The following is a 17,126-nucleotide window of genomic DNA, read 5'->3' on the forward strand; positions in this document are numbered from 1 at the left end:
AAAACAGACATATACACCAATGGAACAGAATAGAGAGCCCAGAAATAAACCATGCCTTATAGTCAATTAATATTCAACAAATGTAGCAAGAACATACAATGGGGTGAAGATAGTCTATTCAGTAAATGGTGTTGGGAAAACTAGACAGATAGTGCAAAAAATGAAATTAGACCGTCTTCTTATATCATACACAAGAATAAACTCAAAATTGATTAAAGATTTAAATGTAAGATTTTAAACCTTACAAATCCTAAAAGAAAACATAAGCAGTAAAATCTCAAACATTTCTCATAGAAATATTTTTTCTGATATATCTCCTTAGGCAAGGGAAAAAAAGAAAAATAAACAAATGGAACTACATTAAAAAGTTTTTTCACAGGAAAAGAAACCATCACCAAAATGAAAAGACAACCCACTGAATGGGGAAAAAATGAGAGCTAATAACATATGTGTATCAGATGAGAATGTTTCAATAGAAATAGAGGGTTACTATTACATGTGAGAGAGAAGTGGGGCAGGGGGAGGGGGGCAGACAATGACTGAAGGAGTAAAGTGTTCAAAAAGGTGTAAGAGGATGGGATCCAGAGCTCAAGTGAAGGGGTTGGAGGGAAGAGAACCCCAGCAGCTCAGTGGTAGGTAGGTTCTATGTATTTGTAAGTGTGTGTGCCTGTATATGTAGAGTGGAGTTGGAAAAATGGAGTCATTCTATACCTATTGTTTCATATCTTGCTTTTTTAACTTTATACATTGTGAAGGAGTATAGTAAATTCTCTTACAGCCTCTAGCCCTTACCACTTCTGTACCTGCAGCCAAACTTCCTGTACATCCTCTGCATCCCCTTGCCTGAAGGCTGTCTCTGGCATTTAGCTGCTTCGATCACATGTTGGCAGACTACAAGTACCAGGGAATTAATGCTTCCTGATAGCACCTCTCAACAAATGACTGATGGGAGTTGGTATATAAAAATAGTTCAGTTCCCTGGCCCCTTAGCTGAGATAATTCTAAGGTATGGTTTTATATTGACTCCTAGAATTTCAGTGATACATTAGTGATACATAACTTGTTGGCTGCCTTTCCATTCCTGTCTCACTTTCCCACTCTATTAGAATTTCTTTTCTCTCCCAAGTAAATTACTTGCATTTGAATTCTTTCTCAAGAGTCTTCTCCTAAGGGAATCCAAGCTGATGTTATAAAGATGACGAGTGAATCTCTACAAAGTGTTAGAAAGTTGCCAATCAAATAATAAGTACTATATGTTTGCTATCATTAGTACTATTATTGTTACTTTTATTATTACTACTACATCTCTATTTTTAGTGGATGGTAACTTCACCATTAATAATTGTCCCAAAATTCTCCTACCTTTTTTCACTAAGGAATAGTTTATTCTCCAAGCAATTGAACATCACTTCCATTCCCTGTAGGCTACAGCAGTCATTTACCCTTGGCAATAGTTCTTAACATTTTAATCACATGTATCTGAATTACATTTTTCTGTTGTTGTAATCACTCTCCAAAGCCTTCACACTCTTCTCTCTCACTCAGATATGAGGCATGCATTAATTAAATGACATTATTACAGCCACTAATTGAATTACTCCATAGCTCCTGCCTGCAGTAATTAACATCCATCAAAATAAAAGAGGAGGAGTTGTGTTGCCTTTATTACAAATGATTTGGTTTCATGGGTTTTTGATCAAATTAAATAGAATCAAACTAGCAAGTGGTTAAATTAAGTGAATGTCATCACGCTTATATTGCCCTTATTTGTTCCCAGACATAACTGAACATTGAGAGTTCACTTTATAGTCTACATATTTTTTGTTAACAAACTTTCTTCTTCTCAATGCAGACCCAGGAATGTGACTGTGTTTTTAAACTGATGAACAGTATTCTCATCAGACTATATTTAGTAGTTGTTTTGCACACAAGAAACTACTTAAAAGTAAGTCCGGAGCAACCAATTAAATCTAAAAATGATGCTGCAGCCACTGTACCAATTATAGGCATAATCAAGCAGCAGTTTGTGTGTAAAAATACTCATAAAATCAGAATGGTGTCAGAGTTGGTCGATAGCTATCAATTTTGATTAGTGTTAAGCAAAACAGTAATGCAGGGAAGCGCTGAGCAGGCCAAAAACTGAATCAAAGGGAAGTTTTCTCATGAATAGGCAAACAGATTGTCTCTTATAAACAGATGCGTAATTGCATGCATAAAAATCAGTAAAGAAAGGACAGACCACCCCCAAAATAAAAGAGCTTCCCACCAGGAGCTTCCCACCATGATGCTCTGTGAATATTCAGAGCATTATGAACCACTAAAAAGTAATGAAATCTATATTTGTAACAATATTCATAGCAGCTGTGGACTTCAACAAAAACATAGACTACTTTTCTTCTTTGCTTAAACTCACAAAGACAAAACCTGCCTTAACTGGAATCTCCCTCTCTAGATACAGTTCCCTCAGTCCGCTCCAGCGGACAAACACACGCAGCTGCAGCCATCACGCACAGGTAGGCTAAAAGCTTAGGTGAACTTGTTCTAGTCTAAACAGCCTGCGATAGTCCCATTTGTGGCTGTTATGCTAGCTAAATTAGTAATAGTTCTATTTTCCCTCCCAAAAATGTCCTGATTTGAAAGTTTCTTGGCAACTTCTCTCTTAATATGTAAATTACAATTTACTAGATAGAAGACATGGATGGGTACAATGCCTTTATTCTGAGGCAAGACATCATAGTGGAGCTGAGGTACTTCCATGCTTAAAATTTCTTAAATAATAAAAGGAAATTGTCCCTAAAGAAAAACAAGTTTCACACATACAAACAGCTCTTTAATTTCATCAAAGATAATAGAAAAATCAAACTCTAGAAATATCAATTATGGAGCAATAGGATCAGGTGGGTGGAAGAACATTCTAGAAGTCAATAACCTCACTTTGTCCTCAATATAATAGTATTCTACCTGGCTTTTATCTGCCTCAAAGGGATCTTCCAAGCAATCATCCATCAAGATGATAAAGTATTGAAAGAGGCTGGCTAAAGGAAGTGGTGGAGGCTCTATACCTAGAGATATACCAGAAGAAAATTAATAACCACCTCTTCTCAGTGCCATGGACATTAATGTTTTGGACCAGTTGATCTTTCAATTTACTTTCCAGCCATACAAATCTATGATCTGTTAGAACTTTGAAATCATCTGCAGGTGATGTGCTAATGCAAATGTTATAGCATTAAGTACATCCAGGGGAAAGATGGTCTTGTGTATATGTATACAGTGGAAGCTTGATTCTCGAACTTAATTCGTTCCGGAAGGCTGTTTGAGAAGACATTTGTTTGAAAACCGAATCATTTTTTCCCATTAGAAATAATGTAAATTAAAGTAATTCATTCCAGACCCCCAAAAGATTCCATGTTTTAACCTTTCCTATATACAGTACATGTCTAATGTACTGTTTAATCTATAAACAAACCCTTCTTTTCTTTTCTTTTCTTTTCTTTTTTTTTTTTTTTTTTAAATATATCTTTATTGACTTCAGAGTGAGGAAAGGAGAGGGAGAGAGAGATAGAAACATCAATGATGAGAGAGTCATTGATCGGCCGCAGCCCACAACCCGGGCATGTGCCCTGACTGGGAATGGAACCCTGAGCGCCTGGATCCTAGGTCGACGCTTAAGCGCTGAGCCACGCCCGGCCGGGCGACCCTTCTTTTCTTAAATTTATCTCACCAGCCCCTACGAGCCTAAGAGGAATCACTTTCAGCACTCGCTCCAGGAGTACAGCATCTTTGCTTTTTCACATATCACTGCCTCCAAAATGCTGTCACTGGCTAACTGCTTTTCATTTATCCAAATCAACAACAGTTTTCTACCTCTTCAGTTGCTTGTGATTGTTGTTTTGTGAGCACTTTCATAATGAGTCAATGGGGGGGAAAGGGGGACATCTATCTGTAATGCTTTCAATAACAAAGATAATTTTTTTAAAAGCCTGTTGAGATGTGGAGTAGAATTGAGTGGAGTCTGTGGATCAATTTGGGGCTGAAGTTAATCTTTTTCTATGTGGATATCCAGCTGTTCCAGGAACATTTGTTGAAAAGATTATCTTTTCCTATAGGATTTCCTTGACATGATCATGTCACCCGCATGATGTTGAGTAGAAGTTGTGGGAGCAGATGTCCTTGCCTTCTTTCCAGTCTTTAGAGAAAGCGTTCGGTCTTTCACCAATAAGTGTGTTAAATACCAAATTCCCCTATATTCATAGGCCTTTTTCCATTGGTCTTTTTCTACACTAGTATCACAATGTTTTTATGGTTTTAAACTTAATTACTGTAGTTTTTATGGGTCATTTTTATATCAGGTAGAGCAAATTTTTCTTTTATTATTTTCTTGGTTATTCTCTGTTGGCTTATTCTTTAGAATACAATTTATTTTTCCCATTTTTTGTTGTCGTCGTCCCTCTGTTTCTACTTTCTGGCTTTCTATGCAGTTAATCAAATGTTGTTCTACTTTCCATTTTAATTCCTCTATTGATTTTTTCTATACCTCTTTGTATTACTTTTACTAGTTATTCTAACCATTACAACATGCATCCTGAATGTATCAGAAACTATGCTGATTTAACATTATACCACTTCATATAAAATGGAAAAACCTTGTAACAGTATAATTCTATTAACCCTTCTTATCATTGTTATATATATTACTCCTATATATATTAATGCTAAAATAAAATATTTTTGCTTTAAAGATTTGGTTGTATTTTAAAGAAATTAAGATTAAAAACACAAAAAGAGTATTTTACATTTATGCAAATATTTACCATTTCTGGTATTCTTTATTCCTTCTTTTGTATTTAACATGCCATTTCCCTTCAGCCTAAATAAATTCCTTTTTTATTTCTTGCAGTTTAGTACTGCTTGGAACAAATTCATTCAGCTTTTGTTCTCCTCAAAATAGATTCTTAATTTTTTTAATTATTTTTAAAAAACACTTTCTCTGGATATAGATTTATGTGTTGTTGTTTTTTATTTTATTTTTTATTAGATATAAAATTCTGGTTGAATTTTTAAAAGAACTTTTTAAATGTCATTCCATTGTCTGTGTGTCTCTATTATATCTGATGAGAAATAACCATAATTTATGCCATTGTTTTCTGAAATGCCTCCCTCCCCACAAGCTGTTTTTAAGATTTTTCTCACCCTGGCTGGTGTGGCTTATCTGGATGGACACTGTCCCATGCAGCGAAATTTTGCTGGTTCGATTCCCAGTTAGGGCACATGCCCTAGGTCTGGGATCGATCCCAGGTTGGGGAAATGCAGGAGGCAGCCGATTGATGTCTCACTCTCACATCAATATTTCCCTCCCTCCCTCCCTCCCTCCCTCCCTCCCTCCCTCCCTCCCTCCCTCCCTCCCTCCCTCCCTCCCTCTGTCTCTCTAAAAACTCAATTAAAAATCTTTTAAAAAATGATTTTTCTCTATATTTTTGTTCACTGAGCTTCTCAGGCCTATAAACTGATGGTTTTCATCATTGAAAACTTTGTAGCCATTATTTCTTCAAACATTTTTTTCTGTCCCTTTTTTTCCAGTCCTTCTCAGACAACAATTACACATGTATAAGATCACTTGATGCTGTCCCGCCTGTCAGTTAAGATTGCTCATTTTTTAAAGTCTTTTCTCCTTATTCTTTAATTTGGATAATTTCTATTGATTTGTCTTTAAAGTTTATTGATCCTTTCTTCTGCCAATTCCAAGCTACTATGAATTTTTAATTTCCATTGTTGTATTTTAGTTTTAGAATTTTGTTTCCTTTTTATAGTTTTCTATGCTTTAGTTACCCATCTGATCACTCATTTTACTAATTTTTTTAATTTGAGTTTTTGGATATGATTGTAATAGTGCCTTTGAAGTTTCTGTCTGCAAATTTTTGTCTGTTTCCATTTACTGCTTTCTTTCTTGGCCTTAGGTCATATGTTACTGCTTTTTTGCCTATCTTATAATTTTATTATACATTGAACATTGTGGATGGTATGTTTCAGAGAATCTGGACTTTGTTATCCCCTGTGAAATATTGTTATTTGTTTGTTTTTGTTTGTTTGAATATATCTTTATTGACTTCAGAGAGAGGAAGGGAGAGGGAGAGAGAGATAGAAACATCAGTGATGAGAGTCATTGATCGGCTGCCTCCTACAGGCCCCCGACTGGGGATGGAGCCTGCAACCTGGGCATGTGCCCTGACTGGGAGTCGAACTGAGATCTCCTGGATCCTAGGCCGGTGCTCAACCGCTGAGCCACGCCCAGCCAGGCCCCTGTGAAATACTGTTGATTTCTGTTTTAACAGGTAGTTAAATTACTGGCTAACCTTGAACTTGTGGAGTCTTGGTCTTACACTTTGTGAGGGTGGATCTGTTTTGACTTGTCCTTAGTCTTAGAATTAATCTCTTAGTCCTGTGACAATATTTTAGCACTCTAGGCATGGCCTTTCTAGAGTTTTGGTGGAAATCCCAAAGTACTTGCTAAACCTCTGTAACTTGGTGAGACTCATGCTCCAAACTCTGTCTCCCCTGTTGTAGGCAGGAGCTTCTATCTCTGCCTACATTTTTTCAGCTTTATAGCTTTTGCCTTTCACTAGTTTCTTTGGATGCTCCTTGGTGCAAGTTCAACTCAGGGATCAGCCAAGGATGTAAGGGGAGATTATACACAGAGTTGTATGTATTTACGAGATGCATTTATAGGATTTAAGGGGAGATTATATGCAGCCACCTCCGTGACTCTCTACATTCAGGGCTTTACCAGTCAAATTCCTGTCACTCTTACATCTCCTAGTTCAGTCTTCTGACACCTCTCGTCAATATGACATCAGCTTTCTGTTTTGAGTTTTAGCGTAGACTGGAAAATGCCTTCAGAGGATAAAAAGCTATACAAAGTAGGATCTTACCCAGTGCAGTTCACTTCTTTGCAGAGTCAAATCCAATTTCTGCAACCTTTTTGTTACTTTCTAGTGCCTTCAAATAATTGTTCTATTAATACTTTGTCAAACATTTACAATGTATATATGTAAGAGAGTCCAGTCCAAGCCAGTCTGCCATTACTAAAACTGGAAATCCTCTGTACAGACTTCTTGGGTAATTGCTTTGTTTGCCTAACAGTTTAGCTTGAACATTTCCTTTATAGTTAGGATTTTCTTCTACAATATAATTTTTTCATAGTCAATCATAAGTTTTTCAAATAAGCTTCACTACATTTGTGTCTGAATCATGGAAACTGCTAAAATACCTAACTTTTGTTTTCTCATAAGATTACAATGACAGTCTGGTTGGTGGCATCATGGAGATGGTGAGAAAATATTAGGTAACCTTTTGCGGAAATTCAGAGCTTTACAAACTATTCCACTGAGAGTTCAAATAACGTGTGATTTCTCTCTTCTGGCTGTACCTTAACTAATATGCCAGCCTTAGGGATATTCAAAAACTGTGACTTGGCTTCTAAAAAGACCCTCCTCAAAAAAAAAAGGTAAATCCTCCACAAATGAACAAACAAAAACTCATAGACACAGACAACATTGTGGGGTTACCACAGAGAAGGGGTTGGGGTAGTAAAGGTTATATGGGTCAAATATATGGTGACAGAAGATGATTTGACTTTGGATGGTGGACACACAATGCAATATACAGATCATGTATCACAGAAATCTATACTTGAAACCTATATGATCTTATTAACCAATGTTACTCCAATAACTTTAATTTTTAAAAAGAAGAAAAAAAGTAAATACTCTATGCACCTTTCAGATACTATCCACTCCTCAGCATTTACCTTTACCCACTAGTATTTTCATCATGGGAACTCTAGGTAAAGGTGTAGGAAGAAAAAACTGACACTAATGGCAACCCTTTATCACACATCAGAGCTCACCATTGCTTTATATTTCAAACACGCTCTATGATTTGCAAACACAGTAAAACAAGAGGGCTTGACAGGATGTGCTAAGTCTGTGGAGAACTCTTCATATATAATACTGACTGATAAACACCCTATCTATTCAAAGACAAACTGGGGTGCTTTTCTTAATACACTCTTTGGCAGCTCTCACCACTTAGAGTAGATAAAAATGTCAAGCATTAGTTAACAGGCCTGACAAGATTTATATTCGGGTTTTGTATTTAATTCCAGAGTTTTCTAGGCATTTCCATCTCCTGGAAAAGAAAATACCTCTTTACAGTTTATGCCTGTGTTTATTATTCACCATGGAGAGGAAATAGCTAAAATGAAGTGACTACAAAATGAGGTATCTCTTTAGCCATCAGAGTGTGCAACACAGCTTTTCTTGGATTATCATTCTGCTGTTAAGGTTCAGACTGTAGCTGTAGTTGTCTTTACTTAGGACACCAGAGCCCCTGCATTAAAAATCTAAGTGTACTGGAAAATACAGCATTCCCGAGGACCAGAATCTGCAAGGATCCTGCTGCAGCTCTCCGTCATATGAATACATTGCTGACTGAAAATTTAAGTAATAAATTTTTTTATCTTTATTGTTGAGAGTATGACAGATGTCCCCTCTTTTCCCCCCTTGCCCCCCACCACCCAGTTCCCGCCCCACTCCCTGCTTTCACCACCTTATTATCTGTGTTCCTGGGCAATGCATATAAGTACTTTGGTTAATCTCTTCCCACCTCCCCACTTCCCTCTGAGATTCGTCAGTCTCTTCCATGTTTCCATGCCTCTGGTTCTACTTTATTCATCAGTTTATTGTGTTCATTACATTCCAAATATGAGTGAGATCATGTGATACTTGTCTTTCTCTGCCTGGCTTATTTCACTTAGCATAATTATCTTCTTGCTGTCTCAAAGGGTATGAGATCCTTGTTTTTTACAGCTGCATAGTATTCCATGGTGTAAATGTGCCACAGATTTTTATCCACTCATCTACTGATGGGCACTTGGGCTGTTTCCAGATCTTAGCTATTGTAAATAATGCTGCTATGAACATAAGGGTGCATATATTCTTTCTTATTAGTGTTTTAGGGTTCTTAGGATATATTCCTAGAAGTGGGATCACTGGGTCAAACAGTAGTTCCATTTTCAATTTTTTGAGGAAACTCCACACTGTTTTCCGTAGTGGCTGCACTGGTCTGCATTTTCACCAGCAGTGCACTAGGGTTCCTTTTTCTCCCCATCCTCACTAGCTTTTAAATGTAAGTCATGAAATCATAAAAATCCTAGAAGAAAACAGGCAATAAAATATCAGACATCTCACATAGCAGAATTTTCACTGATACAGTGCCTGGGGCAAGAGAAACAAAGGAAAAAATAAACAAATGGGACTACATCAAACTGAAAAGCTTCTGCACAGCAAAAGAAACCAGCATCAAAATGAAAAGGGAACCCACTATATGGGAGAACATATTTGCCAAGGATGCATCTGATAAGGGACTAATTTCCAAAGTGTACAATACAACTCAACAAGAGGAAGACAATCCAATTTAAAAATGGGCAGAGGGCCTGACTAGACACTTCTCCAAAGAGGACATACAGATGCCAAGAGACATATGAAAAAATGCTCAACGTCACTAATCATCAAAGAGATGCAAATCAAAACAACACCTGCCAGAATGGCTACCATCAATAAATTAAGTGATAAATTTGATACACTATGCCGTGGTACTTACACAGAGCTGTTTTAATTAGAAGCATATTTCAAAAGACAAAAGGCAGGTTTATCTTTATTTAAATCAAACACTTTCCTATGGCCACAAATGCTGATGAGTGGCCACCACCCAGAGGTAAGGCAGCTGAATTGCAGGTGAGATGGTTATTCTGTTTTGTTTTGTTTTCTTTTGTTTTGTTTTGGGATGAATAAAACACTTATAATTTGAATCACCAAACTTAAAGTTATCACATCATCTGTGAGGAAAAGCAGACATCTGTCTGGTGACCACTAGTGTAGCCCGTACTGTCAGAATTTCTCAGGTGCTTTGACAACCCTAACATTCTCAGAATTTTCCCAGCCTGCTCTCAGGAAGAGGTTTGATTTTTTGTACTAGAATGTTCTTTAAGTACTCAACTCAGCTATAAGAAGCAGGCTGAAATAAATAAGAGAGGTGAAAATGATGGAAATTACATATTTCAGCCAAAGACAGAATGTTCTGAATAGGCAATTAGTGACATTTGAAAAGCAGGAGTAATAAAAGGATAGAAAATGAAGGCCAGGAAAGGGGAGGCAAGGACAACTTATTGGGTAAACAAGACCCTCAGCTCGGTAAAATTAGGTGAAAGTTGGGCTCATGAATGCAGTAATCCCACATGAGTTATAAGAGAGAAAAATTTCTCAGGCAGTTGTGGATAAAGATGGAAGACAAAGCTGGACATTAGGTACCAGCTCGATATAAGTGCTGCACTGCCTCAAACTAGTTTGTGTCGGTTCAGGGTTCCTAAAAGTGATAGCCATATGTAATTGAGAGAAGGGGAAGAAGGAAAGACCTCACATGTTCCAGGAACTTTCTGTGTGGACCTACAATGTAAAGTGAGATAGCTATCAAATAAGGGTCTGGAAGAGCCCCTTCCTGAAAAGGAAGGAATATAGCATTTAAGAAATGCTTGCTGTAAATCAGGAGCTTCACATTTTATTTCACTCAATTTTCTTTTTCAAACAAATACATTATATTCATAAAATGAAGCTTGACTATCATTTGTTAAGCTCTTCTGTGCAATGCACTGAACTGAGCACTTTACAGGCATTACTTTATCTTCACAACAACCCTTCAAGTAGGTATTATTATCCCCAGTTTACATATAACACACATATTAGCTAGAATGACCCTTCCTTTTGAGATATATATGTATGCTGGTTGTTAACTTCCACTTCATGAAAAAACAATGCTAGTCTCATGATTCCTAAAACTTCTTAGGGGCTTACCTTCTCATGATTTCCCCTGCCTCTGAGTTTCTGCTTTCACTAAATGAGTTTAGCTTAGTAATTATGTGATCATTCCATCTTTTTCTCTTTTCCATTCAGTTCTACTCTAAACGCTGAGCCATTCCCTTACTTAATTCACACACAAATACGCTCATACACATACACATAAACACACAAGTCCAACCAAGCCAGTTGTGCTTAGAGCAAGTTTTATCAAAGATTTAGAAAGATAGAGAAGGTCTACAACACAGTAACAAAAATAACTTGGAATTAATATTAGGTCTCCCTGTTCCTAGAGTCCTTTTGGCTGCCCCAACATTCCATGCAGCCCCAGCCTCTCTTACTGGCTCCTCTTTCCCTTCTCATCAGGGCCAACAATAAATGAATAGTTTCTCCCATGTTCTTACAGAAAAAGACTGGCCCTTCCTGTATTCTGCATTTCCTTTCCAGACCCTTCTCTGAGGCCTATCTTTTCATAGCCAAATTACCCATCAAGGTATTTTCCCAAACAAAGAGAGTTCTGTCCCTAAGAGGATTCAGATAAGAAATACAGATGAGGGAACCATGGCCTGAAGAAGTTCAGGCCAGGTTAAGTGTGTAGTAAGTGGCAGAGTCAAGATTCATTCTCTAGAACTGCACTGTCCAATATGGAAGCTACTTATCTCATATTGCTACTTAAATTGCACTTAATTAAAAGTAAATAAAATTGAAATTTCAGTTCCTCACTCTCACTAGACACATCTCAAGTGCTGAAGATCTCATGTGGCTGGTGGCTATTGCACTGGGAGCAGATAATAGAACAGTTCCATCATTCCAGAATGTTCTATGGGGCAGTGCTGCTGCAGATGCTGTACAGTTCCCAGACTCTGCTGTCACCAGCCAAGCTGCCACATTGGACATGATCACCGATCCATCTCATTCTTTTTATGTCGTACTGCCATCTGCTGTGCCATTTATAAAGGAAAGAAACACAATGCGCCCTTCCAAGTACAGTGTGTGAAAAATCATCCGAGTTTCTCTGCCACCTGTGTGAAGGCCGCGCCTCCCTCTGCACGGGCGCCCAGCCTTTCGGTAAAGCAATCACCGGGCCGTGCTCCTCCCGTGTTTCTGCTGCCCGTGGGGACTGTTGAGACTGCCTATCTCCTGGAAACAGAGGCCTCGCCTCAAGGCGCTGGCGCTTTATGAACCTGCCAGAAAGGGCGGGGCTTTTACCGGGTGATCGTGCTCCCATCCCCTCTGCATCCTTTCTTCTGTTCCCTCGGTTCTCTTGAACTCTCCGGCGCATTTACTCAAACTGCCGTCATTTCTTCATTTTGAACTCTGACAGCAAGAGGGACAGTTCATCAGGATTGAATGCCTTTAAACCAGTGGTTCTCAGCTTGGCTGCTCGTTGCAGTCACCAGGAGAGCTTGGAAATCTCCCAGTGCTCAGGCTCACTGAAGACCAGTGACAGAATCTCGAGGGATGGGACCCAGGCATCAGCTTTATTAACAGTCCCCAGATGGTTCTGATGTGCAGCCGGGTCTTCGAGCACCACTGAGTTCCATGCAATGACTATACTGTACAGGTTCCCAAACCTGGATGTGCATGAGCATTGTTCTGGAAACTTTGTAAAAATATAGATTCCCAGGCTCCTCACCCACCAACTGAGTCACAGTCTTGGAACCTGGGATCAAACTATCTGTATTTTTCTAAAGTAACACAAGAGAGTCCAAGAGAAGATAGCTTTGCAAACACCTGCCTAGGTGCAATTACCACCATATAGGGACCAGGGCAAAATTGCTCCATGGGATCAGTCAGCCTCTCTCCTGCACTTTGGGCCCTCTCATAGGCTTCCTGCTCCTCCCCAGAACCACAGGTACCTCAGCTCCACACCTGCAGTCCTGCTGGTCAAACACCCCTAGGGCCCCTCCTGGCTCCATCACGTTTGGGTGTTATCTCTGCTTCCTTAAAAAGGAAACCAATAAAAAAAAATAGACTGTTAAAAAATAAAAATAAAAAAGGAAACTGAAATAAAGCTGGCATCTAGAAAATGCTCAGAGAATCCTTACACAATGGACCTTTCTGCATTTATAATATAACTTTTCTGCCTCAAGATTAGTCTTGTTTCTCCCTATCACCCAACCCATTTTACAATTGTGTCCATAGTCCAGCCTCTTGCCTTATGTGCAACAGGTACTCAGTAAGTGTTTGAATTTAAATGATAAATGTGCAGAAGTTTTCCTGTATTCACAATTTAACATTCATAGTTTTTTTTTAAGGTCTGGGTTTTTTACAGTCAAAAAACAAGTCCCTTTTATGACAATCAAATTAGTTCAGTGGCATATCTGCATACAAAAGTGGTAAAGCGGAACTTAGGAAAATAATTTAAATTAGCAGAAGATAGACCCTGCAAGCTGTCTAATTAATGCACTGGGAATTAATGTCACTCTAATTTTATATCAATTTTCTGAAGTAAGTGGAAGAACCCATTGAAACTTTCCCTGCATATTAGTATTAATTTTGCTCTTAAATACATATAAATGAACCAGAAGACCAAAGAAAATAGAAACAAATGTTACTTCTCTCCAAGGAGATTTCCATGAAGAAACCCCAGCAGTTTCAGAGCTCAGGGGCTGCTGGACATTTATTAGATCTGCTTATAGCTGTTTTTTCTCAGATTCAACCACAGGAGGTAGTTCAGACCTGCTAATGATCCAAAGATGCTCATCCAGGAACCCTGTAGAAAGAGGCAGTGATTATTACCAGGGAGGGGGGTTTTTCCTTCCTTCCTTTTGCTTGTATTTTCTGTTTTATATACATTAAAAATCTATTTTTAAGTAACTATAAATTTAAGTGTCTCAGCTCAATAGTGAACATTGGGTGTTTCGTTTTTATTCAAGTGGAAATTAGAGAGGACCCTTCCATCTCTCTTCAAGGATGGATTAGGTGGCCAAGCTCATGTTCAGTACTTGGTTGGAATCCTCTTTATTGGGAACTTTCTGCCAGTTTAAATATTTGATGATAAATATTAATCCATGATAAAATATTTTTCTCCAGCACACAAAGTTTGCCATTTGCATATTTCTTTATACAGTCTTCACAGATAAAGACTTCAAAATGGATTTTGAAAGTGGCTTAAGAAAATAATCCAAACAAAAGAAAATCTGTATGTCGGAAAATCTATCTATAATGGTAAAAATTTGGAAATAAGTGTCCCTAGTAGAATGGTCTAGCAACGTATTATATAGCCATTTGAAAGAATATTTTGGATCCATTTGAAATGTTGATTATGAAAGATAGCAACCTGGAAATGCATATCAAATAACATTTTAAAAAACATTATATAATCAACACCGCAATGATATGCCCCTTCATACTCACTAGGATGGCTAGAAACAAAAAGACAGGTAATAAGTGTTGGGAAGGATGTGGAGAAATTTGAAAACCCATCCATTACTGATGGAAATGTAAAATGGCATGGCCGCCTTGCAAAACATTCAGGCACTTCTTGCAAAGGTTAAACATTGTTACCATATGGCTCCGCGGTTCGCTCCCTAAACTGAAAACAGGTGTTCGGACAAATGCTTGCACACCAGCGTGCACAGCAGCCCTGTTCACAGGAGCCCAAAGGTGAGGCAGCCCGGTGTCTGTCGGCCAACGCCTGGGTGGACAAGACGTGCTACAGCCACACAGTGGGGTAGTATTCAGCCGTAAACATGAGTGAACTACTGGTGTATGTACAATGTGGATAAGCCTTGAAAATATTATGCTACGTGAAAGAAGCCAGACACAAAAGACCATATATTGAATTAATCCATTTGTATGAAATGTCTGGAATAGGCAAATCTACAGAGATGGTATGTGAATTGTATCTCAATAAAGTTCTAAAAACACACACCTAGTTATAAGCACATTATGACTAGAGAAAAGCATATGCATAGAGAAAAAATTCAAATTTTAAGATATTTTGTAATATGATTATATAATTATAATGACAAAAATTAAAAATGAATCCAATTAATGCAGGGCCATCAGTGCAGAGATTTCCAAGCTATTTTTGTGAGCATTCCATACTGTCTTCAGTAAAGATTCATTTTATTTACTTATAGCACTTGGGGACAAGGACTGAGGAAGTAGGAGGTGTCTCCCTAAAAGAGAAAGGTAATAGAATAGATTAGAAGGTGACTGGCAAGTGCACAGTACATCTGCAATAAATATTAGCCAAGCAGGTATTTGGGGGACTATATCCTGAGGCCCCTTTTCTCTTCTCCCTACACCCTCCCTCTCACTTTTATTCTCTCCTATAACTTTGACTGCTTCTGTAATAATGATTCCCAAAGGTATTTCTAGCACAGAACTCTTTCCAGAGTTTCAGGCTCCTGTAGCTATCTGTCCCTTGTTAATGATAAATATAAAGTTTATTAATTAACTGTGTTCATTGCTGTTAAGTACTTTTCCCTTAGAATCAACACAAGAATATTTTTGACTTTTTATTTGAGCCAGTACAAGCTTGTTTATTTTAACACTCCACCTCAACACAAGTGTCAAGCTCTTGTAGTAAACTGGAGAGGGACATGAAAGGTAGGAGAAGGACATTAGCAGTGTCTGTAGGACTGTCTCCTCTGAATTTCCACTTGGAATCCAAAGCAAGTTCATTTTCAAAGCTAACTCCACCCTTCAACCCTTCTCCCCCTCCTACCACCAAGTCATGAAATACTAATGCTGAGATTGTCGAGAGTAGGGTCATACATGTGATCTCAAGGACCCTGACAAGAGGCTATAAATGTTCCAGAACAGGAGACATATTTTGGTGATAAATAGCTACCTGGCACTGTGTTAAGGCTCCACATGCATAAACCCATTTAAACCTCACATCGTCTCCAAGGTGACTGCTAATAATACTTACATTTTCTGACGGATTCAGGCAGGAATAGCAAGTTGTTCAAGGTTACACAGATAGGAAGTACAAGAACAAGAATATAAATATATACTCAGACTTCAGAACCTCACACTGTTGATCAAGGTTCCTTCACCCCAGCACTAGGGTCATTTGGCGCCAGATAATTCTGTGCTGTGGAGGCTGTCCTGTTCATGGCTCAGTGGCTGAGCATCGACCTAGGATCCAGATCTTGGTTCCCGGTCAGGGCACATGCCCGGGTTGCGGGCTCAATCCCCAGCCAGGGGTGTGCAGGAGCAGCCAATCAATTAACTCTCATCACTGATGTTTCTATTTCTCTCTCTCCTCCTCTTTCTCTGAAATCAATAAAAATATATTTTTTTAAATTTATCCAACATTGCGAAATGTTTCCTAGGGGCTAAAATACCGCCAGTTGAGAATCACTGCTATAGATGGGAGGCCTAGTTTAGAAGTTAAATAAATTACCATGGCACAACCTGGATTCAAACCTAGGATGACCTAATGTCCTATATTATGCTATATTGAGCAATATAGCAGAAAAACCAAGAGTCAAAAAATAAAAGGAAGCATAAAAGAAAACAAATAAGATTATTCTTTTGAAATGCTTTGCTTTTGTTTAAAGCAAAAGAAACAGAACAGAAATGGTCTCCAAAGACTGTTAAAGACACAGACTGTTAAAGATTGTTAAAGGAAGAGTCCCTAATGTACTTAAACTTAACTAAGAGTAAGCAAGGATATTATATAAAGCAGTGTTTCCCAGACTCAGCTACATAGTACAATCACCTAGTGAGCTTTAAAAATACTGATATCTGAGTCCCAGCCCCAGGAGATTCTAATTTAATTGGTCTCGGATGTGGCCTGGGTTTAGGGTTTTTAAAAGCTCTCCAAGTGTTACTAGTATGAATCCAAAGCTAAGAATCATGACTATAAACAATTAAACTAGCCTTATCAATTATGTATATTAAATTGACTGCATTTGTTTAGCTTAATAGAAAACCAAATGGTTACCTAATAAACTGATTATGTACATTATTCTCAACATTCATTGAGCTAATGATCATCAAATTTGCAGATGTTCATAGCATTCTACAGCCAGAAGGGAAAGTGTTCTCTAGTTCCTAACGTTTGGTCTGTCTTGTCTCCTATCACCATTTACAATAGAAAACAAGCAAAAAAGATGGAAAATATATTATTTCATAATTTTTCACAACATTGTAAAAATAATTTTTTAAATTATTGGGTAAAATGTGGTTTGGAATGGTTTCAGGGCTCTAAACACTTTCTTTTGGATTATTCCAATATGTTTGATTAAGTGGTTT

General features: G+C 38.0%; 1 protein-coding gene across 2 annotated transcripts in view; it reads left to right on the forward strand.

Moving 5' to 3' along the window:
- Nucleotides 1-17,126, forward strand: part of GEMIN8 (gem nuclear organelle associated protein 8) — a 170,701-nt gene that overhangs the window by 115,134 nt on the left and 38,441 nt on the right. The gene's annotated exons all lie outside the window — the stretch shown is intronic.

Source organism: Miniopterus schreibersii, assembly GCF_964146895.1.
Source record: "Miniopterus schreibersii genome assembly, chromosome: X".
NCBI lineage: Eukaryota > Metazoa > Chordata > Mammalia > Chiroptera > Miniopteridae > Miniopterus > Miniopterus schreibersii.